The 24,487-nt window shown below is 44.1% G+C and overlaps 2 long non-coding RNA genes across 2 annotated transcripts in view; one reads left to right on the top strand and one right to left on the bottom strand.

The window, feature by feature from the left end:
* The first annotated feature begins 936 nt into the window (after positions 1-936).
* Positions 937-24,487, top strand: part of LOC134426411 (uncharacterized) — a 58,587-nt gene continuing 35,036 nt past the window's right edge. Inside the window, exons 1-2 of the long non-coding RNA XR_010029980.1 lie at positions 937-1,035; positions 2,743-2,840. This is a non-coding gene — a long non-coding RNA (uncharacterized LOC134426411). The remainder of the gene's footprint in view (positions 1,036-2,742; positions 2,841-24,487) is intronic.
* Positions 13,526-24,487, bottom strand: part of LOC134426412 (uncharacterized) — a 205,823-nt gene continuing 194,861 nt past the window's right edge. The window contains exon 4 of the long non-coding RNA XR_010029981.1: positions 13,526-14,142. This is a non-coding gene — a long non-coding RNA (uncharacterized LOC134426412). The remainder of the gene's footprint in view (positions 14,143-24,487) is intronic.

The raw sequence follows: 24,487 nt of genomic DNA on the forward strand, positions 1-24,487 counted from the left end.
GGAGCACAGCTACAGGGCACATCTCCTGGGCACATTGGGCAGGATATGAAATATGGATACACTTAGGGTACTGCTCCTAAACCTGCTTTAATGTCTGCCTTATTGCTCTTTTTATTTTGTTTTCCAGTTGTGTTTTTTTTTTTTTTTTTTTTTTTGCCCTGAACACAGTTTGGGTCTGTATGTATAACCAGAGCCCTTTCCTTAATCTTTTACAGCTTCTAATTATCACTTGATATTTTGGTATTGTTTCTGCCAAATCATTTACTTGCAGTATTTTGGAACTGGACATGATAAGAGAGAAGTGTTATCAGCAAACCTTGTGGTTTTTTTCAGTAGAACTAAGCAAGATTGTTAGCTGGGAAAAAAATACTTCTGGGAGATTCCCAGAGAAGCTTTTTGGATACTCCTTGTGCTTAAAGGATTCTGGTGCAGACTGAGGACTGCACTGGTAATTCAGTGGAATTTATTTCAGTGTCTGCACCTGCCTCTTCTGTTCAAGCAGAGGCAAATCAGGGAAATTATTACTAGAAATTCTGTGATCCTCTTCATCTAGGCTCTGCATTTAACAGGGAAATGAAACAAAACTCAAAACAATGCAAAACATCAGCTATTGGAGAAAATGGCAAAGTTGCAGTAAAGTCTAGCAAGAGACAGATGTTCAGTGCTGGTGAGCAGAATGTGCACAAATGATGTTTACAGCCCCTGTCTCAGGACCCAGCTCTAGCAGCCCTCATCACCACAGGGAGCATCCCCTGCAGTTCCTCACCATTATATCCCTTTCAAAAACGTGGCATCTTCTGTGCCCACATTTCCATTTGCTAAGTACATTTTCTGATATTTCAATACTGCTGAATTTAAAAGCATCCCTCCCCCAGGGTCCAGGGCAGTGCCAGTGCAGGAGGAGCTGGCTGTGCTGAGGAGATAAAGGATGGAGGGAGGCTGGATAAAGGATGGATGAAAAGGCTGGATGGAGGATGGATAAAGGATGGATGAAAAGGCTGGATGGAGGATGGATAAAGGATGGATAAAGGCTGGGTAAGGGCTGGATGGAGGCTGAATAGAATCTGGATAAAGGCAGGATGGAGGCTGGATAGAGGCTGAATCAAAGCTGGATGGAGATTGGATGGAGGCTGGATAAAAGCTGGGTAAAGGCTGGATGGAGACAGGATGGAGCTGGGTAAAGGCTGGATGAAGGCTGGATGGAGGCTAGGTAAAAGCTGGATGGAGGCTAGGTAAAAGCTGGATGAAGGCTGTGGTGAGGAAGGCTCTGGGGCTGCCCCGGCTCTCCCTGTCCCTGTCCCTGTCCCCAGCCCAGCTTTGCCTTTGCTGAGCATCCCCGGGGATCAGAGCAGCCCGGCTGCTGCAATCAGCCTGCAGAGACCTCTGCTCCAACCAGCTGGCCCCACCGTGACCTTGCTCTGCTGAAACGACACTGGGCTGAAGGACTTTTAATTTTCTCTCTCCTTTCACCCCTCGCTTTTTCTTTATTCCTTCCCCCTCCCTACCAACATCACTCCCCCCTCCGCCTATTTTCTTTTTTTTTTTTTTTTCTTTTTTGTGTGTGGATTTTCCTGCGGATTAGAGTCTCTGCTGTAAAGGAGAGGGGCTCGAATGTTATCAGTGTTATCAGTTCATGTGTAAGCGATGCCGGGGAGCCGGCAGCCTGGAGCTGAGCAACTGTGCCATCACCCGGCTGGGATGGGCAGAGCTCTGCGGGCAGCTCCCGCTGCAGGCTCCCAGCAGCCCCGGATCTGCAGCTATCACAGCAAATTCCCCTCTGAGAAATTTCATATCGAGTGCCGGAATTTATTTTTTTGGAATCAAAACCCGGGGAAGAAAAATAAATCTGGAGGGAAAGGCTATTATTGCAGTTCATGAGCTGATATTTTATCTGAGAGCGAGAGAGATAAAGAAAAGCATTAGGAAAGAGTCACCCAGGGAAGCTGGAGCTGGCCTCGGCAAACACTGTTAAATATTTGCAGGAGAATTCTGCAGATCACCAACTGCTTAGATCTACAATCTCCCAGGGCAGGAATTAAAACCCAGGTTGGATGATCACTCACATATCATTTTGTTTCTTTGGGCCCAGCCAGCTACCTAGGGAAAGAGGTAAAACTGAACAAAAACTGTACGTAAAGCATGAACTGAACCCAAAGTGATCCTGTAAAGCTGTGAAAAGTCTCTCTTCTGAAGAAAGGTGATTTTTGTTCTTTTACAAGAATAAGTGCAGCAGTGCTGGGCTGTTTGTGCACCCATGTATTTGGTATAGAACCATTACCTTGGCCCAACATGAAATAAAAGGCCAAATTTCTCCCCTCTCATTGACCCTACATATTTTACTGTTGGTCTCATGGTTATTGTTAGCCAAGATTTGTTGCTTGTTTTTGTCCAAAAACTGGCAACTTTCATCAGCCCAAACTCTTCTTTCTGCTCTGTCTAGGGCTTCTTTCAAGGCAGCTAACGAAGGGAAGAAAGCCTATCTTCAGGATATCAGAGCTTTTAAATAGGGGTTAGCACCTCTGTTTCAGGATTTTCTATCAGAGAGAGTCTGAGATCTGCTCCTTTGGAAAAATAATTTCTTACTGACCAGAGCAAGACAGTGAGTTCAACTAACAAAATGAAACCATGAGCCTGCAACCTGACTGGTATACACAATTTCTCTTCTTCTACAAGGTTAAATGCACAAAATGCATAAAACTGGAAACTGCTCCCTCTTTTGCTCAAAACGTCTCTCCCCTTCAGGGATCTTCAGCCCATTGGAACCCATCTGAGAACCCAAGAGCCCAGAGATGTTTGGTGGCAGCCCCTTGCTGAGACTGCCCAGGAACCAGGAGACAGTGGTGAGTTTACAGACAACTTACATCGTGTAACTCATTACCAGAGTCCACAAGAGTAAACTGGGAAGCTTTCAGTGTAAATGAGCTAATTTCCTATGAATATTAATCCTTCCTGATGTATGGATGCTAATTACCATAATCCACAAAGATATTCTTAGAAGATATTGCATCTCCAGGGTGGAAAGGTCTCAGCTGTGGCACTGAATTCTAACAGTATCATATTTGATTTACCAGTGACCATTAAGGTTTACATCAAAGGTCAGGAATAACTCTGCTATTTGTAAGCTGAGAAAAAGGTATAAACACTTTAATTTATTGCCCTGTCACTGTCAATTCACTTGGTATTCACTGTGATAGCACTGCTGTTAATGAATGTATCTGGTAATAATGTGGATGTCATAGATATTTATGCTCTCATCTCTTTCAGTGGCTCAGCAGGTGAGGGAAGTGAGGATCTTTGCCATTTTACATTTTATAAATTAAAGAGGGAAAATAAATAATATTTTATCTCAAAGAAGTACTTAACAAATATCTATCACATTTAGCTATATCACAGAAAAATCAGTACTGCAAAGAAAGTGATAAGTGTCTGGGATTGCTGGAAGCCCAGAAGGAAAGCTCTAAATGGCTTTGAGAGGAAATAGGTCAGACTGTTTAAAACATGAAGATTAGCTGATATATAAATGTAGCTAATAAATATAGCTCATAAAAAAAATTTAAATTATGTCTTAAGTTCTGTGTATGAGCAAGGCTCAAGTCACGAATGGGAAAAAAAATACCCTTGGATATGTTTCAAATCCTGAATCAACAAGGAAAGGAACCAGCAAAGGAGCCATAACCTTTGCACAGTGGAGAAATGTGTGCCTGAATGGAGCTTATAAAAAAAATCTCTTAAATGTAAGTTAACCTTGATTTTTGAACAGTCAGATGGCACATGTGCATTTAGCTGACTCTGCATTAATGTGATTTTCCACACATTTTAAAATGAAACACAAATACTTTGTAATCCCTTTGCACACATTTTTAGCCTGCTCTCCGCAGATCACCCAGTGGTGTCTCAAAGCCTGGATAATTTTCAGTGAAGGTCAGCAGAAGCCTGACCATTGCTCCCAAAGGCTGTGGCACCCAGGTTAGAACCAATTCATTATTTTGCAGTCCAGTCATAAGCCATTTCATAATATTAATACAGATAAACTGCAAATGCCTTCCTCATTCTGAAATATTGCTTTGGAGCAGGAGGCCCTGCCCTCCTGGGCTCATGAGATCATTATGGAGCAGCTGCTGACAGTTTGTGCATGGCATCCTAAAGGAATGCCTGGGAAATGTTTATTCACCTTGGCCATTGCCATTGCTTTATTATCATGCAATAAGACATTCTTAGTCATATTTGAAGAGCAAATGCTGATCAGACAGTTCTACTGATGTGAATTTTCGTATCTTTTAATGATGGAAGTCCTGCTCCATTAATGCTTTGAGTCTAGCTCAACAGAACTCGGCAGGAGGAGGAAATAATTGACAACAAGCACACTTTAAAAACCTCTGTGCTGACCCAAAGCACCTCATCCATAAATCAGGATCCTGCAGTTCAAACCCTGGGGTGGCACAAGTGGGCTGATGAGTCCCTGCCCTTCCCAAGGCTTCCTGGAGCCCTGGTGTGCCCAGGGACAGAGGATGGGCTCTCATCCCCTGCACAGCCCTGCCAGGGCTCTCCTCCACAGCTGCCTGTCACTGCTGCCATCCCCTCAGCACAGCCTCTGTGGGAGAAGGGAGCCTGGCAGGATGTGTGCCAGCCTCAGAGCTGCTGTGCCCGGGGCTGTGCTGCCCTCCTGCACATCACTAATGGGACTGGGCACAAAAAACCCAACATTTTTGTAGGGAGAAGTAGACAGAAAACCTAATTTATTTATTTTTTTCAGAGCCTCTCAGTGTTTTCTTTTGAAAAGATCATTAGTTTGCTATGTAGTAATTTGTTCCATAGATTAATTTTATGCTTTGATTACGAAAACTTAAATGTTTCCTTGAAGCCTTTTGCAATTTTTTGCCTTTTAATTAAGATGGAAACATATCTGAATGCCTGAGTGGTGGCTGCATTATGAAATAATTCACTATTTGATAATTTCCCCATTGAAGTTGTAACTCAGTGTCATAGTGAATCTAATACCTTCCTTTAGTGATGCTCTGAATGCCTGTGGAGCCCTTAGCAAGAGCTGGATGTACAAATAGAAATGGGGAATTCACAGCAGCCTCAATTGGAGGCTTATGAAACGTCAGCCTTGTCCTCAGTGCAGACGTGACTCGCTCTGAAGGAGTCTTCTGCCTTCCTTTGTTACTACATGAAGAATTCATTTTGGCATCTCCCTTTAGGGCTGGTTCCTTTTAGGCCATGATTGCATTAATAATATCAGCTCCTGGTGTAACTGGTTGAATCCCCTTCACGCTGGGGAAGAATTAAAGCCCAATCTAATTCCTACTGACCCATAATCAGCAAAGCCATGAAGGAAAGGGCATTATTTTCTCTCAACTTTTCTGTATGGATGTATTAATTTTTATACTTCATACTCCTGAAGTAATTAAATGCCCCCAAATGAGGGAATGCTTCATGTAAATGTGATTTCAACACCAAAGATTGAGCTTGTTCCCAGGGAAGAGTTATTTAACTAAAAAGCTGGTTTCATTTCCTAAAAGCTAATACATTTTGAGGCTGAAATTATTGTTTTATTATTATTAAATTGATCAAATGCAAAAACTGGATTTGTAGCTGAAGAATAAAAGGACACCTTGTTTTTTGCAAGCGTATACACTGTATTTTTTTTTCATTGTTCATCTTGCTGCCTCCTTAGATCTCTTTGCTTTAGGATTAGCAAGATAGCAAACATGTTCAGGTTCTAAAAGATTGGTTTTGGTGATGCTCTTTGAAGTGCTGCAAAATGCAAGCTTAGCCCCAGCTTTACAAGTGAGGTCTGCTTCCCACAGCTAAACACAAACACACAGGGCAGGTTATGCAGGAGCAGGATTGCTTCTCCCCAGCAGCATCCCAGCAAATCCCAGGGGATCCAGACATGAACATTTTCCTATCCACACCTTAAAATAATCAGCCTTACAGGTAGAATTTCTGCATTTTGTTTGTTTGTTCCTTGGTTTACCAAGAGCAGGAATTCCCTCCAAGCTGCCCCACAGAACAGGCAGAGGCAGCAGCAGAGTCTGGGTGTGAGCTCTGCCATCAGGTGTGGGTTAAATGTTCATTTAAATCTGAAACTTCAGAAGGTTCTTTTCATTTCTTCAGTATGATGATTTATTTCCCTCTTTTTTTGGTAATATAACTGATATATCTGATCTTATATATATAATTGATATATATATAACTGATGAACTTATATATATAACTGATGAACTATATGAACTTATATCTATAACTGATCTTTCCTGAAGCTTTTAACATTTCTGGACTCTGTGGCTCCCTACAATAATGAGTCCTTCAGGCTAATTGAGTGTCACAGATATATTTTATGAAAATTCTTTTGCTAGGATTTATCTCCTGAGAAGCTGAGAGGCCTCAGAAATGAAATATAAACAATAACTGTCTGATGGCTGTGGGATGTGGTCTGGAGATGGTTTACCAACAGGTGCATCTTGGATTGGTTGCATGTGAATTGTTTTTAATTAATGGCCAATGACAGCCAGCTGTGTTGGACTCTGTCACAAGATTTTATTATTCATTCCTTTCTTTGCCAGCCTTCTGATGTCTCCTTTCTCTTTCTTTTGCATAGTTCTAATACATCATTTTCTTTTAATATAATAGATATCATAAAATAATAAATCAGCCTCCTGAAACATGGAGTCAAGATTTTCATCTCTTCCCTCATCCTGGGGACCCTCAAACACCACCACAATTGAACACCAAGGAAAATAATCTTTTGGGGTTTTTTGGTAATTTTAATCATATTGAATTCTTTGTTATGAGTCCCTAAAGACTGTGTTCACGCCCCACTGAGACGGAAGGTGCCTCTGCAGCTGGGATCCTCAGCAGATGCTTTGCTGAGCTGTCTTTGAGGTCCTGCCAGCTGGGAAGGCAGAGGAAGAGGAAGGGCTGGACCTCATTCAGAAGCAAGAATTCCTTTGGAGAAGGGTCTGGAGTTGTCCTGGGACACTCCAGAGGCTCAGAGAGCCCCCCTGGCCCTGCTCCCTGAGCTCCTCTCCCAAGGAAGCCCTTGAAGTGAGCAGAGAGAGGGCTCTGCCAGCCACCCATACCTGAGCCACAGCAGCTTCCCACAGGCTGTTCAGAAGCAGGAAAAGTCACCTATGAATGTTAAGCTTAAAAAAGCAGCAGCACTGATGAGTATTTTTGGCATGAACTGAAGAATCCTTTTGTTCCAGCTACAGCCCACATGCTGATTCAGCTCAGCAGCTCTCCTCTTCTGTTCTCTTCCTTCCCAGGGCTTTCTTAAACACCACTCCTAGGCTGCTGTTTTCTTCCAGCCTGCTTCAGTACTGTTTGGTAATGATGGCTGATAAAAATATTGGCACATAGTCTCAGCTGGTGGCACTAGTCTGTAGGAGCATGCTATCAGTCAGGATATGACTCTGTTCTTTTTTCAATTTTTTTTGGTTTTTTTTTTTTACTATATTTATTTGATCTCATCTACAATAAAGCCTTTTGATACTGCTGAAGTGATAGAAAGGCATCATATGGTAAATGGTAATCAGGCTTTTCAGTATGAAATAGTTTGAATAAATTTGCTTTGTGGAGTCTATCCAGAGCTAAATTCTGCTGTAATTTGCCACCGAGGCAGTGCCCAGACTGCTCAGCTCTGGCAGGTGAGATTTCCTGGGACAGAGCAGGAGGTGTCCCCCCTACACACTGCACCCAGGCTGATTTGCTGACCTGCAGCCCAGAAAAAAGGCAGTTTTAAGTAGAAAGGTTCCTGTCTAATTTGTTCTCACTTAATACTCTTTATTTATGAAACTATACATATATGATAGCTGAAACTATAATTTTATTTATACTGAATATACCAGTATTGCATATGGAGCCAGAATCACAACTCACTGCATGTTGAGGCATCTAAAATCTTTTCCTCACTTATTTGTGCCTAAATAAGTGGGGCAAAAAATAAAAAAGAAAACCAAAAGATTTTTGAAAAGAGTATAGGGGAAAGGATAAAGACAATAGTCAGAACATGCTGTAGAAAAAAGGAGGATACATATTTAAGAACCCAATCCTGACCACAATTTAAAAATCCTCCCAAATACTCAAAAATTCCCTGCAACAGTCCTGTTTTCATCCTCAGGAGTAATTTATCTGAAGAGCACACATGAAGAAGCTGCATCTCTACTGGCTGGGCTCTGTATAAGAACTGAAGGGGAAAAGCACTTAATTAACAAGGAATGGATCACTGAAGTGATTAGGTGAGGTCCCTGTGAAGGTTGCTCAGTGCCAGCAGAGCTGATGTTTGCCACAGAGGCGTCCTCAGCCACTGTGTCCAAGAGCATTCACAGCAAATCAGCCTGGGTTATATATTTATATAGTCACACCATCACGCCAGAGAGGAATTTTTAGTGCTAGTTTACCTCACCTGGCCTGGAGCCTGGAGCCTCAAGGGAGATGTTTCCTCCATGGCAGGTGGCATCTAAGGAGCTCCAGGGACATTCACTGCATTTCAGGCCCCAAGTGATAATGTTGTGATGTGTTTATTTGATTACATAATGCAAAACAAAAATCATCTTCTAAAAAACTTCAGGCAGAGAAGTCTGTACTTTTTATTTTTCCCGTTTTTCTGACCCTAAACCTGCAAAATTACTTCCAATAATTACCCAAAATGGAACTCTTATTTTTGTTCTTCATGAAGCTCCTTTTGGAGTATACAAAAAATGTTAAACACCACCATAGATATTGCTGTGATGGGTTTCCTTTTTGTGTTCTTATTTCTCATATGGAATATTTTATATGTTGAATAATGAGCTCTGTTCTGTGGCTGGCAAGACTTGTGTCCATACACTCTCAGCCCAAACCACAATGACAGAGCATTTCCACCACATCCTCCTCTCACTCTGCCACTCAAACTCCTCTGTGCTGCTAATTCAGAGTGACTTTTCATGGCCAGTGGCCCTGGAACCACATTGTGCCTCTTCTGCAAGGAGGTAAGTGCTGGGTAATTTCACCAACACCTGAGCCAAAAGCTATGGGGAGGCTGGCAGAAAGTCTGAAAGAAAAAAAACAGCTAAGATCTCAAACATAAAGTAAGTTATTCTGAAAGCTTGACTAGGAAAGTTTCAATGGAAGGGAGCAAGAAGTGACTGTGGAGGTGCTGGAGATTTTCCACTGGCCAATTCCTGAGCTCAGCTGCAGCTGCCTGGAAACCTTGGGCACCTCACAGCAAAAACTGGTGGTGACTCTTCCCTGTGAATTCCCACCAGCACCATGGAAGCCCTTGGGTCACCAGCTTCTCTGGCTGAAGGGCTGCTCCCCATGGGCTTCCAAGGGAAGAAATGAAAACACTGGCCCAACCTTGGGAATTCAGCTTCTGAGGATTGTCTTTTCCAGTTTCCACACCCTGAAGGACATTTCCCCACAGTCTCCTAGATGAGTCCATATAAAGTCAAAGCTGAGCATTTGCTTTGTGTTGACATGCTGTTGTTGGGGTTTTTATTACACTTATTTTCTGAAGAAGGATTTCTTTTTCTCCTGAAAAATGTTGTGAGGAATTTGAAATGCAGATTTCAACCAGCTGTATTTCTTATCTGATGTCCTTTCACGGCACTGCTGTGCTGTTGTCAGAAATGTATGATCACATCTTGAGGGAAAAAACTTACTGCCAGAGTCTGTTGATTCTGTGGAACTATATTAAAATACTGGAAATTACCTTGGCACTCATGACTGGTTGTTTGTTTGTTTGTTTTCCTTTTACAAGCTGGAGAAAGGGTAAAGTGGACTGACTATTTTCTCCTTCCATGGTTTGGAATAGTGACTGACCTTTCTTTGGAATGGGAGATCTAAAAATGGCATTCCCTGCTGGTGACAGGAGGTGTTTGAGATGCAGGCTCCAGCCCAATCCTCTGCTCAGACGTGGGAGTAAGCTATTTCTATTGAGCAGGAAGACAGATTAGATGCAGAATGGCATTAAAGGGAGAGAGTAATGCAGAAGCATCACTGTTGTTTCTTGAATGTAATTTTAAGTAAATGACCTTAAACTGCTCACATGCTTGAAAATAAATCTCTGTTCTGCTTGGGTAGTGTTTCCACAGTGCTTTTTATTTGCAAGTGGATATGATTAAGACAGATCCTGGATTTTAATTCCTTTTTTTTCCCCTACTTTCTGTCAAGCTAGCAATTCTTTAACAAACAAGGCAGAAGTGGCAATGAAGGCATTTCCAGGAGGGGAATGAGCTGCCAAGGAGCAGTGGTGGCTGTGCTGGGGCCTGGGGAGGGCAGTGGCAGGGGGATCCCAGAGCAGCAGGTGACACACAGGGTGGTGATGGCCACAGCTGTGCTGTTCCCCTCGTTTGGGCTGCAGGAAGAGGCTCTTCTCCAGAATCACAAGGATCCCATTTATTTTCTGGCCCCTGGGGCTGTTCTGCTCAGCTGGGAATGCAGGGGGTGAGGAGAAAGGCCAGGCCATGGGAAGGGAGCTCACAGTGCCCTCATCCCTCTCAGATGGTGCAGGAGCATCAGGCACTGCCCAGGGGAAAGGGTGCCAGATCAACCCTGTCCCACAGCGTCCCCTCAGTGTCCCCTGTGCTGGCTGGCACCCATCCAGCAGGGCTGGAGGCAGGAGAGGGGACACAGAGCTCCCAGAGCAGGGGGAACGAGCTGGGCATCCATGCCAGGCTGGCAGCAGCCCCAGAGCCCCCCAGGGCCCCCCAGAGCCCCCTGAGCTCTGAGCTCTGAGCTGTTCCCTGCCCTCAGCTCGGACCTGCAGGGACAGCAGCACAGCAGGGGCTGGGGACTGTCGCTGTCACATTTTCTGAAAAAGCCCTTTGCCAAGATTTCTTCTCCTGGGAAGCTCAGAAGCCTCAGAGAAAAAGGAAAACAATAATATCTCATTTGATTCTCCTGTGTTTTGCTGCTTTGGAATGTGGCTTTGGCAATTTATCCAACAGGTGAATTGTTTTTAGTTAATGACCAATCACAGCCAGCCCGTGTTGCGATTCTGGAAGGAGGCACGAGTTTTTCATTATCATTACTGGTAAGCCTTCTGTCTGTGTCCTTTCTGTATTCTTCAGTATAGTTTTAGTACAGTATTCTATAATAATAATATAATATAATATAATATAATATAATATAATATAATATAATATAATATAATATAATATAATATAATATAATATAATATAATATAATATAATATAATATAATATAATATTACATTACATTACATTACATTACATTACATTACATTACATTACATTACATTACATTATATTATCAGCCTTCTAAGAACATGGAGTCAGATTCTCATTTCCTCCTTCATCCTGGGGACCCAGCAAATCCCACAGGGGAGGTGGTCAGCACTTGCTCCATGATGAGCACACCCACAATGTGCCCCAGGAGAGCACAGCCCAGAGAGCTCTACAGGGGAGCAGCTGAGGGCTCCAGCAGACAGCAGCACTGCCAGACAGCAGTACCAGAATATCCTCTAAATGCTTTCTCCCCAGTATTTGGGGTTTTAGGAAAAACTGTGAGGAAAAAATTAAATAATCTATGGAAATAGAAAAAATTAAAATCATTTGTGGAAATTAATTAGATGTACAGAAGCAGGGCAATGGATATATTTTGATGCATTTGAGGACTCCAATTTCTTTTCTTAAAGGAAAAAGGGGAACAGGTGGGGAAAGGGAACTGAACTAGATTTCCAAGTGAGGAAGAATTCAGTGATCAGCTTCAGTAGAAATAACAGTCAGCCACACTTTTGGAACTGTCTTAAGAGTTCCATTTATGTATTTTCAAAGTGGGTAATTTCAATTCTTCAAATTATTGAGCATAAAATACCTTGACATTTACCTAAATGTTAAAAAGATGGTTAAAAAGAACTTAACTGGATTTCTTTTTTAGTTTGGAGATGAGGAGGCTCAGGAGGGACCTCATTGCTCTACAGAACTACCTGAAAAAAGGTTGTAGCCACGTGGGGGTGAGTCCCTTCTGCCTTGTTCCAACTGAAAGGATGAGAGGAAATGTCTTAAGTTGCACCAGGAGAGGTTCTGAGTAGATATTAGATATTAGAAAAAAAGACTTTCAGTGGAGGAGTGGTCAGGCATTGGAATAAGTTGCTCAGGGAGGGGGTGAGGTCACTGTCCCTGGAGGGCTCAGGAGCCCCTGGATGTGGCTCCTGGGTTTAGGGGTGATGATGGTGGAGCTGGGTTGGTGCTTGGACTGCCTGACCTTGATTCTGAGAATCTGTAGGTATTTGGAAACGAAAATATTCTGTTCAGGTTGAAGGCAGATATTGGGCAAGTCTCAGACTGGTTTAGAAACTTGTATGGCCAGCTGAAACAAAATACAAATTTCAGGTCACTATTTTCTCTCAAAGAGAACAGAAGATTACACTCCCATCCCTGTCCTGCTGACAGCTTTAGCATCCCTATTTTAACAGGTTTTCAGCCCTCCCAAGGGAGCCTCAGCTCTGTTCCCAGAGAGCCCTGGCAGCTGCAGGGGCTGGGCTGAGCTCTGTCTTTGGGGTTTGGTCAGAGCCACAGCTCAGAGAGCACAGGCACTGCATCCACCTACCATCCCCTCTTGTGTGAGGAATGCAGAGATGCTGCTGCTTATAGAGGCCAAGAGATGTTGTCAAACTTCCTGGGGGAAGAATATGTTATGCAATGAGAGCTGTCAGGGTGCAGGGTGCTTGCAGCAGAGGAGATGGAAACAGCAGGGAAGGCAGAGAGCAGCTGAGTCAGAGAGGGATCCTGGCTTCCCCTGCTCCCTGCTCCTGTCTGTGACAGGGTTTGTACAAACCAGAGAGGGATTCTGGCTTTCCCTGCTCCCTGCTCCTGTCTGTGACAGAGTTTGTACAAACCAGAGAGGGATCCTGGCTTCCCCTGCTCCCTGCTCCTGTCTGTGACAGAGTTTGTACAAACCAGAGAGGGATTCTGGCTTCCCCTGCTCCCTGCTCCTGTCTGTGACAGGGTTTGTACAAACCAGAGAGGGATTCTGGCTTCCCCTGCTCCCTGCTTCTGTCTGTGACAGGGTTTGTACAAACCAGAGAGGGATTCTGGCTTTCCCTGCTCCCTGCTCCTGTCTGTGACAGGGTTTGTACACACCAGAGATGGAGACTGGTTAAAGCACCATTTAAGCTTTTCTGCGTCTGGTTTTGAGAAAGGAGGAGGCTGTGCACGCCCAGAGCTGAGCCTCTGAGGGGACATGTGGCAATGACCTGCTCCTGAGTGCTATTATTGCTGCTCACCACAGACTGGAAATGCTTGCAGCCCATGCAGGGCTCCCACCACCCCTCCTGTCCCCTCATGTGTGTCTGAACTTTTCTGTGTTGTGTTTGTGTCAATTAAACTCAGAGAATTGGGTTCCAATGGCACTCGGGTCCTGACACACCATGTCAAAAGCAGTTACCAAGCAAGACACAGGCACAAGCTGATGTTTCAGCACTTTGCACCTGCCATGGCTGCAGGAGCTGGTGATAACTGAGACAAAAACCTTGTTTTCCTCGCCATTTTTAAGTTCTTCAGTCAGGACATGTAAATATTCTTAACAAACAGGACTGATTAGGAGTGTATTTTTTAGCAAAATAGAGCACCCATAGTGCTGCAGGCAATTGTGAAGCATTAGACCCAACAGGTGAGTGATCAGTACATCAGAATATTTTTTTCTGTGGAAAAAAAAATTCTACAGATTAAAACTACCCTGATCAGCCAAATAATCCTAAATCTGACCCCAGAGATATGGGGTCAGCTGACCCCAGAAAAAAATGACTCCAGCTCCCAGCTCCCCTCCCAGAGTTTTACACAAATCCCCCGTTTATATGATATTTTTTCATATTTTTCCCAAGTTTACACTTTTTTTTTTTTTTTCACCTCCAAGAAACAAAGCAGAAAATATGGTGTTATTGTGGCATTTACAATTTTGTCACAGGAGGAATTTTTACTTGCTGGTTGGCAGATAGCAATGTAACAGCATCATGATACATTGCAATAGATGGCTTTTACTGCTTCTGTTCATCTTCTAGATGGTATTTTTTTTACTACCTTTACAGGAGTCAGTCACAGACCCTCAATGTTTATTTCAAGATGAATTAAAATGTTATTCTTTGGAGAATTTTCTGCTTCTCTCTCATGTCAGCTGTGGTGCCTGTTCTCCCTGCTGAAAGAAAGAAAGCTGTGCTGTGAAAATGTTGCATGGAGTTAGTCATTCAAACTGACTTTGCATTTCAAACTCAGACACTCTCATTTCAAAATTTATTTCCAAAATATGCTTTAAACCAGATTTTTTTCTTACTTGCAAACATAAGTGGGTTTTTTTTGATGTATTTCCTTACCAAAATCCAGTATGAGTTTGTAGTATTTCATTACTGACAGCCAAATAAATAATATTAATTTGTCAGACATAAGAAATTAATTTGAAAATAAAATTACAGTCCTTTGAAAAGGCAAATTCTGCATTAAAACCCAAATATTCTGAGTATGTTACATGCAGAAACTTTCATTGCAATGCTTTTAACTTTGTAGGGCTTTTTTTCCACTGCAAAACCCAGAGGACAAATACGAAAAATAAAATAGCGACTGCCAGTAGAAAATTCTTTCAACAAAAATATTCAGCTGATCTGAACTTCCAGTTTATAATATCAGAACATTTATTTGTTTGTTTGCCTTTAAAACCTTTTTTTTTTCTCAGTGAAATTCCTCACACATTCAGTGAAGGAAATTAACTCCATAAAAAACCCTTAACCCTCCCCTTACAGTCCATACACAGATTTGACCTGAGCTGGCACCAGTGAAAGCCTGTAAGAGCAGTCATTAGTCTTGTACAGTTAATAAATATTCTCATTCTCTGCAGGCTGTTGCAAAGGCACTAATGATTCATGTCTTTTGAATAAAACATGTCACTACTGTCCATCTCAGGTAATTACAGCTCTCATTGTCACCACACAAATAGTCTTGTAGGGCAGCTCATGTATTGTGAAGGATGGCTCAGCATCCATGTCAATACTTTCTCTGCAATTTTAAAGCATATCAAATATTAAAATGCCATTAGAGTCATTACAAAGTTTTAGAAGAATGGCTTTCCACTTCCAGTCAATCAGACAGGCTTTGGAAAGTGAAGAATTCCATGAGGTTTGGGCAACTTGAGGTCACAAATTTGGGTTTCAGCAAGTATTTTCTCAATGATAGAAATCATGGCTTTATCTATAGTTTAAAAAACCCAAAGCCCCTAGAAGCTTCACAAGACTTTGCAAACATTCTGCCCTTGCCATTTCATCAAAGAGGAATTATTTAGAGAAGAAGTTCAATGTGTGGCAATAACAGAGTTATGGTTTTCTGGCTCCCTCCCTGAAAACAAGGGCAAAGCCAATGGTGGAATTTGCAATAATTAAATCTGGAACCAGAAATTTCACAACAAACCTGCTAAAGAGGAGCAACCTTTGTACACTGCCTTCCCTTGAACACTGATCACCAGGTAATTGTTAGTGAGAATGAGAGGCTTCCCATGGCTGGGCTCGGCCTGGCCAAGCTCCAAACTAAATAATTGTGCTGCAGCATCCTTGGCTTCCCTGAGCAGGGCTTTGGATGGCCAGGAAAAGGCAAAGAGGACAGCAGCCCCATCCCTTGGCTCTGAGGATGAGGCTGAAGCCAGAGGGACTCAGATTCCAGGGCAGGAGCTCCGGGAGCGCTCAGGCTCTGCCTGGCTGTGCCATCCACAGCAGCAGAACAAAGCCATCCGAGCTGCTCCTGCACACAGCTCTCCCTGCTGAGGGCCCCGGCCTGACCCTGGCCCCCAGGCACAGGCACAGGGGTGTCTGAAGGCAGCAGGATGAACCCACCCCTGAAGGCAGCAGGATGAACCCACCCCTGAAGGCAGCAGGATGAACCCACCCCTGAATGCAGCAGGATGAACCCATCCCTGAATGCAGCAGGATAAACCCACCCCTGAAGGCAGCAGTATAATCCACCCCTGAATGCAGCAGTATAATCCACCCCTGAATGCAGCAGGATAATCCACTCCTGAAGGCAGCAGGATAATCTACCCCTGAAGGCAGCAGGATGAACCCACCCCTGAAGGCAGCAGGATGAACCCACCCCTGAAGGCAGCAGGATAATCCACCCCTGAAGGGAGCAGGATAACCCACCCCTGAAGGCAGCAGGATAATCCACCCCTGAAGGCAGCAGGATAATCCACCCCTGTCCAAGTGCGCGGATCCGCGCTGGCATCGCACGCGAGGCTGGGCCAGCCCAGGGTGGCTGCTGCCCTCTGTCCCTGCCAGGGTGGCCCTGGGCTCACAGGGCTCTCTCCAGCCTGGAAAGGCAGGGCTGTGCCCGAGGCTCTGTCTGGAGCTGCTTCTTGCTGACCTCCAGGGAAGGGGGATCAGCCATGCTGTGAAAGCTCAGCCCCAGGACTCGCTGCAATTTCTTGCATTTTCATGCTTTATGAAACCTAAACTCCATCCTGAGGCAATTCCCACACAGGAGCCAGTGAAGATCGAGCTGAAGGAGATGTCAAATGCTGTGTGAGCCAGGAACCAAGTTAGTGCAGTCAGAGGAAGAAGATGACCTTCACTGTCTGTGCCATTAGGCCACTATTGAATTTCTATTCCTGTACTATATTTTTTCACCCAGTCAATTAACAGAAACAGGCAGACCCTGATTTCTCATGCTTTTAAAATATTCACAGGCCTGTGACACTCGGTTTTCAGCAGCTACATGGAGAGGGTGCCCTGTAGGTGTGATAGGTATCATCTGAAGTTCATTCCAAGCCCATTCAGTATTAGGGCAGCTTTAGGTTTTGCCATGGAGAAGCCTCACAGGAGACAGGAAAAGAAAGTGGGAAAATGATGAAGTTTGACAGTGACTAAAAGTTTTAGCTAACCCCTTCCTTTGGAACTAAAGAGCCATTAATCACAGGTGGATATGGATTTATGTAGTGCTCAGCAGTGACCATGAAGGAAATAATGCTGACCCTCCTGAAAAGGACAAAAAATAAAAAATTACAAGGTTAAGGATCTTCTCTGAAGTGCTAAGGGCCCTATCAGTCACTGGGAGAGTGCTGCTGCTCCCACTAGCTCTTCTTTCCTTGGGAATGAGGATGGGCTGGGGATTGAGTGCTTCAGCAGCCCTGTGCTGACAGCTCCAGTGCAGCTCCAGTGCAGCTCCAGTGCAGCTTTGGGCATCCCTCCCCTGCTGCTCACCTAACACACACAAAAGTGCCTCCATGCTCATGGGTTTTTTTCCAAGATATATCTCTTACCTTGTGTTTAACAGACATTATTTAGATTTAGGGGAAGTTTTAGCAAGGACAAAATTGCCAGGCTCTGCCTTTAGACCAGGCTCCAGTGCTGTCCCTGCTCTCCAGGCTGGTGTTTCACAGGTACAGCATGTGCAGGGCCCTGCTGCTGGTGCTTCAAAGGACCAGCCTGGGAGATAAATGAAACCTCTCATCAGTGATAATCATCCTCATCTTTAAGAAACCCAGTGAAAGCTGAGGGCATGTGGAACCTGAGTGTGATGAATTGGGGAAAAAGTTTGTGTCAGCTAATTAAAATCACTTCCCCTGGAACAGGACTGCTGTGATGAGTTAACAGTTGATTTAAAACCATATCACAATTCTCTGGGTTTGGTGCATGAATTTAGCAGAGATAACTTGGAAAACTAGTTAATTAGATTCTCTTTCTATCTCCTGAGTACTTCCACTCTCTTTTGCCATCAAAGGCTTCATGTATATTGGACAATTAAACCAAAAATTAACTGTTGTTACATAATCTCTGTAGGCATTTTTATAGAAGTCAAATTATATTCCAGCTTATTTTGTCAAACTCAAACCCAGCTAATTCCAGTAAACTAATTTCCAGAAAGCATCCAAATAGGGAGCAGTGATAACATCTCATTGATAATGTTTTTGTTTGGGGTTTTGAATTTTAAAGTGAACATTAATTTAAGGTGATTACATGTTCATACATTTTTCATTTTTAAAATAGATTACTATTGGTAACATCAAAAAATAACAACATTTCTGTTGCCTACAGACTCATCCAGCAACACTTTATTTTGCAGCCTTACAATGGAGAAGAAAAAGCCTCAGCTTTACACAAATACTCAGACAGACTTGCATTTTGCACTGAATGAAACACTTTCCCTGAGAGGAATCTGTGGTTCTGCAACAGTGATTATTTCACCTTGGTGTTTTCAAAAGGTGCTGTGGAAAATGTTAAGAACATAAAGAACCACTTAAACCTTGAATTACCTCATTTGGCTAACTCGAATTCTGAAATTCTATTTTGCTGCTATGGTCCTCTCTCCAGTCTCTAATTCAGCTGAGACTGCTCAGACATTATGAATTCACACCAATATATTTCACAGACCAACTTTGCTATCAGGCTTCTAGAGCAGCTGCCTTTTTACAACCTGTTTATGCCTCCAGTGTTTGGATTTAACACAAAACATTTGGATGGGGAGATTCCACTGCCCTTATGGCAAGGACAAAAGACTCATTTCTGCTCTTGGTCCATCCTGGTGCTCTGCCTGCAGGGAAAAACTTCCAGGCTCTCACACAGCTACACAGACTGAAAACATGGGTGCCTTGAGGGCAATTAATATTTTCTTTTTACTAATGCCCTGCTGTTTTCATAGAAGAAAACTTAAATTCTTCAATAGACACCAGTGAATGCAGACATCTGCTTGAAGTGAAGTGCATAGTGCCTTTCTGCACTGAGATCTTGATAGGCAGAAGTGTCTGAGATGTTTGGTCTGAAAATGAAAGAGAAATCTGCACTTTCTCCTCAGAAACACACTGGCATTGCCTTTCAGTAAAGTTTTTGACAGGAATAAACTCTGGCACATGACCTGTATTTCAAACTTGGGTATAAGGTAGTTTTATGAGAATCCAGGCCTTCCCTGAATCCAGGGAAAAATTATTCCAGCTGTTGTCTCCCGTGCTCCAGTGGCTGATTTTGAATGTGAGATTTAAAAGTCTCCAGTTTCTAGAGGTGGGAGAGAAATTTTTATGACAGCAAACATCCAAAACAAAAATGAAACTGTGTCATGGGACATACAGCCAAAAGGCCGGGAAGGGCCAGTGCTCAGCAGTGTAGTGTTCATTAACTTCTGGTAAAAAGAAATTAAAATGATAAACCCAATCTAAAGTGCTGTGAGTAGAAATGTCAGGCATGGCAGATCCTGTGCCACCCCCTCCAGGCAGTGTGCATCCAGAGGGGATGGATCTGCACGGGGACACTGGAGCTGTCCCCAGTGCTGACCAGAACCCTCTCCATGCCCCCAAACCAGGAGCTGCCCAAGCCCCTGCCCCTCTCCCTGCCCGTGTTTGCTGGGTGCCCTGCAAGGACTCATTAACACAAGGCTAATGATGTCAGGCTCGTAGTAGAAAATCTGAGTGGTCAAGTAATGTCAAAATTAATTTGTTCCTTTATATGATTCACCAGATGAATCACCAGACCTTTCAATTTACAATTCACCTCTATGATTTATTTTGGTTTTGTCACAGTGCTGTTAAAGACACTCCTGCTCCCTGCACACACCAAGCTAAAAAAAAACACATTACAAAAGCCTCAGCTGTTGAGTAGTAGCGTGTTGATAAAATGACTGGGGAGAGCAGATGGGTTCCCACCACTGTGCATGTTGGCCCAGGGCTCCTGGTAAATATAGAAGAGAGATTTCTGTCATCCTGTCAGGGTATTTATATGCTGCCAGTCACCATCCTATCAAGGGCAGAGTAGTATTAACATTCTCCCCCAGCGTGGTTTTTCTTGATCACTGAAAATCTTTGCTGTGGCATGCCAAAAATGTCATGTAAAATGTTAGATGGTAAATAGCTTAAATAAATGGAGGGTAGTGACCCATCCAGACACAAAACACTTGTCCTCTCTACCTTCTTCCTGACAAGGGAGAAATCTGAGCTTCTGAGGGCTCACCGTCAGATATGGTGTTTATTGGAGAATAATGGGGAGTGGCAGAAGGAACTACTGCTGTGGAGAAGATAAACTGGAAGTTTTTATTCATTAAACAATCACAGAATTCATTAAACATCACAGAAATATCATTTTAAAGCCAGATGTTCAGCAATATTTCCTTTCACCATAACCTTTTAGCCCTCATAATGTCTATGACCAGGTAACAGAGCATGTAAGAGGTCAGCAGAGTGCAAGGACAGGCCACAGAGCACCCACTGCTCATGAGAGATTTCTCTTTTAATTAAAAAAAAAAAAAAAAAAAAAAAAGGAAAAACCATCACTGTGTATGTACTTGTCTCAACACTTAATCATATTACTTTCAAGTTTGCAAACACCCAAAATCCCCAGAGACAAAAATAAGGAGTCATAGACTTTTCAAAAGAAAAATCTTAAACAAGGAAAGTCACAAGTGCCTTCCTGTGCTCTGTTCTGTGGAATGCACAGAGACCTGAATTTATACAAGGCTAAAATAATAAAGATTGAGCTCTAGAGCTGCATCTAGAGCCTTCTGCAGGAGCTTTGCTCCCAGCTGGGCAGTGGAGCAGAGCTGGAGCGCAGGGACACCAGCGCAGGCCCTGCCAGCCCAGCCCTGCCAGGGGCAATCCCTGGAGCCCCTGTTCCTCAGACATAATCAGGATTCAGATCCTGCCCAGTGTCCTGCTGGCAGCAGCCCTGCTGGCTCAGGGAGCCCAGCCCCAAACCAAGGTGACACTGCCACCACCACCACACCTGGGGGTGCCCTTTGGGCCTGGCAATGGCCCCTTCAGAGCTCTGGGGCACAGAGATGGTTTTTAACTGTGTTTGGCACAGGGATGTCCCCAGTGCTGCTCCCAGGCCAGGACAGCGTGCCCAGGGCTGTGGGGAGGGACAGGACAGGCCCTGGGCCAGCGGTGACAGCAGGGTGGCCCTGGGGGAGCTGAGCAGGTGCTGAGTGCCAGGGGCTGGGCCGAGGGGCAGGAGGGGCAGCACACTGAGCCAAGCAGGGCTGGACCTGCTGTGCCCCAGGGGCTGCAGGCAGGGCAGGGACCCTGGGCTGGCTCTGCACACCCTGCCTGTGGTGGGACACAGACTGGGGTCCATGCTGGAGCCACCCCAAGGGCAGGAGCAGGGGTCACAGTGCTGCCACTCCTCTCTGGGGCCATGGCTGGGGTCATTGTAAATCAGATTACAGAGATTGGAGGTTTAACAAGTCACATGTGGGTTTTATTTTGCCCTGCCTGCCTTCTCCTCCCTCTGAACGCAGCTGCTCTCCTGGCCCTGGGCTTCCCTTCCCTTCCTCCTCTGTGCAGCAACTTTGTCCTGCTCACAGCAAACTCCAGAAGGGCCTGTTTATTTACTGACTCCTGAAAGTAATTTCTCAGGACTTTTACTCTCTTGATATCTTTTGTGTTGGTGTTGTAATGAGCAGGAAAATAAATCCTCTTGGGTACAGGAAGATTTTTCAATAAACCCTGATAACCCTTGTATATGTAAGCATTGCATTCTGATTTGAACAGGAAGACCTATAAACTATTTTCAATTTTGATGACAGGCATGTATAAAATCAGTGCCCCCTTATCATTTCAGGACTTCACTCTGCTGCACCTTCTTCCTAGGGCAAATGTTTATGAAATAAGCTTATCCTTATCTTCTGGAACAGGCTTGCTTGTTGCAGGAATCAACTTCCTTTGCTTTTGATGACATCTTTCCATTGGCCCTAATGGAGAAACACAACTTCTGAAAGTTTGTAACCTACTCAGGCATGGCATCTCTGAGAATCCACTTAATTCCTTCCCTCTTTTTATTTTTTTCTCTTTTAAACTTATTATAACTTTGCTGTAGTCTGGTTTGATATTATATAAACCTGCCTAAAAGGACAATGGGATTAGAAAACTTTCTTCAGCTGCAAGCCTGAATACCACTCAATTTTTCCTAGCTGTTGCTCAGTAAGAATGTTTTCCAGCTTGAATTTGCCATGCTGCCTTCCTTTGGGATTCAAAAGCATCTGCTGGTTTCTGCAAGTGAAGCACAGGTGCATCAGCACAACCACATCTCCCCTCCTCTGAGAAAAACACTTTTCAACAAAACAAAATACCAATGAGACAAAACCAACCCCAATCAGGCAGGCAAACAGAGGAGCCTTGTCCGGGCAATAGAACATGAGGCTGTTCCTCTCCCCACCACCCATGTACCCTGAAATAAACCCAGAGTGTTTCTAAAGAGGATACTTGCACTGCAGTGGAAGAATTTGTGCTGGTTTGAGCCTATGCAATGGAAAACCTTTCTCATAAAACTGTTTGCCAGAAAAATGTTGGATTGATGCAAACCACATAATACAGAAGTGCCAGTGACACTGAGACCCTGCAGTGCCAGCCCCTCAAAGGTGATTTCACCTGGATCTGCAGCAGGGGCTGCCTGAGCCTCAGTGGGGCTGTGGGAGAGGCTTGGGAGCAGCTGTTTGCTGACAGCCAGGGATGCCTGAAGCTGCTGTCCCCAGAGAATTGTTACCCATCCTCACAGCTGCTAAAACACATTCCAACTTCCCAAAGGGAAATGCTTATGGTCCCAAGTGGCCAGGAACTGTTGAATATCATTTATCTGTCTGTGTTTTTATCTACCTGTCAAGGACAGGTGAGGGAGCAGACATGCCCATTGCTTATGGGAACATGAGAATCCCTTTTCTCCTTTGTAAAAATGACAGAGTTCCATTCCAAGGAGGGTGTGCTGTCCCCCAGCACAACTCTCAGCTCATTAGAAAGGTAAAACACATGAGGCTGAGGGACCTGGTGTGGAAGCAGAGCCCAGGGTGGGCATGGCAGCAGTGAGGGAGCCCATGCCAAGCTGGCCTGCCAGCAGAGCTGAGCTGGCTGCAAGGGCTGCCTGCAAGGGCTCCTGAGCCTGGAACCCTGGGACCTCTCAAACCTGCTGCTCTGACACATGAGATCACCTGTGCTGCAGCAAAGGATGGTGTCAAACCCACTGGTGCAGCAGTGCCAGCAGCCCCAGGGGAGGCAGAAATCCCTGCAGCCTCCCCAGGGCCCTCGTGCTCAGAGACGGCACCGACCGAACCCTCACAGCATTTCAGAACAATCATGTTCATGAACAATGCTCTATCTATAGCTAGTGCAGCTCTTGGAAAGCAAACCCTCCCTGTAAATGCCCACAGAAGGGCACAGGCTAACAGCAGGAAGGGCAGGGTGTTCAGCCCTGCTCCCTGTGCCAGGCTGGCACAGCCTCACCCACTGAAAGGCATTGCCTGGGATGGGCAGGAGCCAGAGCTGAAGCCCTGAGCAAGCAGAGCTCAGCACAGTGTGTCAGCCCTTCATGAGACTGACTGGCTCTCAAAAGACACAGCATTTTGCTTTAAACATGCTTAAACTCAAAGCTGAATTCAGTATTTCTTGATCCATTTTAAGTGAATCAGCTCAGACAGAAGTTTTATGAAACTAATTACCTACTGTCTCTACTGGAAGTAAATATTGAAGGCAAGAACAATAAACATGGGCTGAAGTGTGCTATGCAAATAATATGTATAATTACCAGTTAAAGCCATGCAGTCTGTTAATCACTATGTGGGTTTAGATGGTATTCACAGCAAAGCAAAGGCAATATGACAGGAGAGGACTCTCTGTGTTTTTCTCCTCTCATTGCAAATAACAATTAATGAAAAAATATATTAATGTGTCTGTATCCTGTGTCTCAATATTGCAACATAAATAATGAGAAAATTTCTTCTTTACCAAATCCCAGCTGCTTTAATCTTCCCAGGGATTGCTTTTCTAAGAGTACAGAGTAAGGCTTGGGTCACTTGTACAATGCATAAAGCAGAGAGGCTTTTCAGAAGCAGTGGGCTTTAAAGAAACTCTAATCCTACCAATGATAAAAAAGTGGAGGCAGTTCTGAGTGCTTCTTAAAACCCTAATGGGTTTACTATTTGTTTTCCTGAAAAAAAAGAAAATAAAAGAAAAAAGATGATGAATAGAGCAGAAGGAAAAAATATTGTAAAAAGTGAAGATAATCTGAGAAGTACCTTCATAAAAGCATTGCTCTGTAGAAAAGACAAATGCAAGGTATCCCTGGTCTACTAGGGTTAAATCTGGAAAGGGATCTGAGGTGAGCAGGGAGATTCTGCTCTGGGAAAGCCAGAGGGGCAAGGCCTGTGTGTGCTGAGCTGGGGCAGCTCTGAGCTGGGAGAAGTGCTGACTGTCCAAAGTTTTTGGGGATTCTTTCCTGGGGGAAATATTTTAAAAAGGAATTAAAATAATTCTTTTTCTCCTTCTTTTTCTTCTTCTTTCTCCATCCCTTTTCCTGTTGGGAAATGTTTTTAGAGCTGCTCGAGATCCTGGCATACATTTCCAACCTCCTCTTGTTCCAGGAGGTTTGGCTCGAGCTCTTGACCTCTTCTCAGCAGGGCTGTGATTTCAGTTTCTCTCTTGACAACAGCAGTCCTAAATAAGCAAAGCTTCCTCCCCAGCCAGTGCCCCACATTTTGGGCTGCAGCTCTGTTTCCATGGCTGACCCTGGGCAGGCAGCACAGCTGGGCTGGTTTGG

This window comes from Melospiza melodia, chromosome 18 (genome assembly GCF_035770615.1).
Source record: "Melospiza melodia melodia isolate bMelMel2 chromosome 18, bMelMel2.pri, whole genome shotgun sequence".
Lineage (NCBI taxonomy): Eukaryota > Metazoa > Chordata > Aves > Passeriformes > Passerellidae > Melospiza > Melospiza melodia.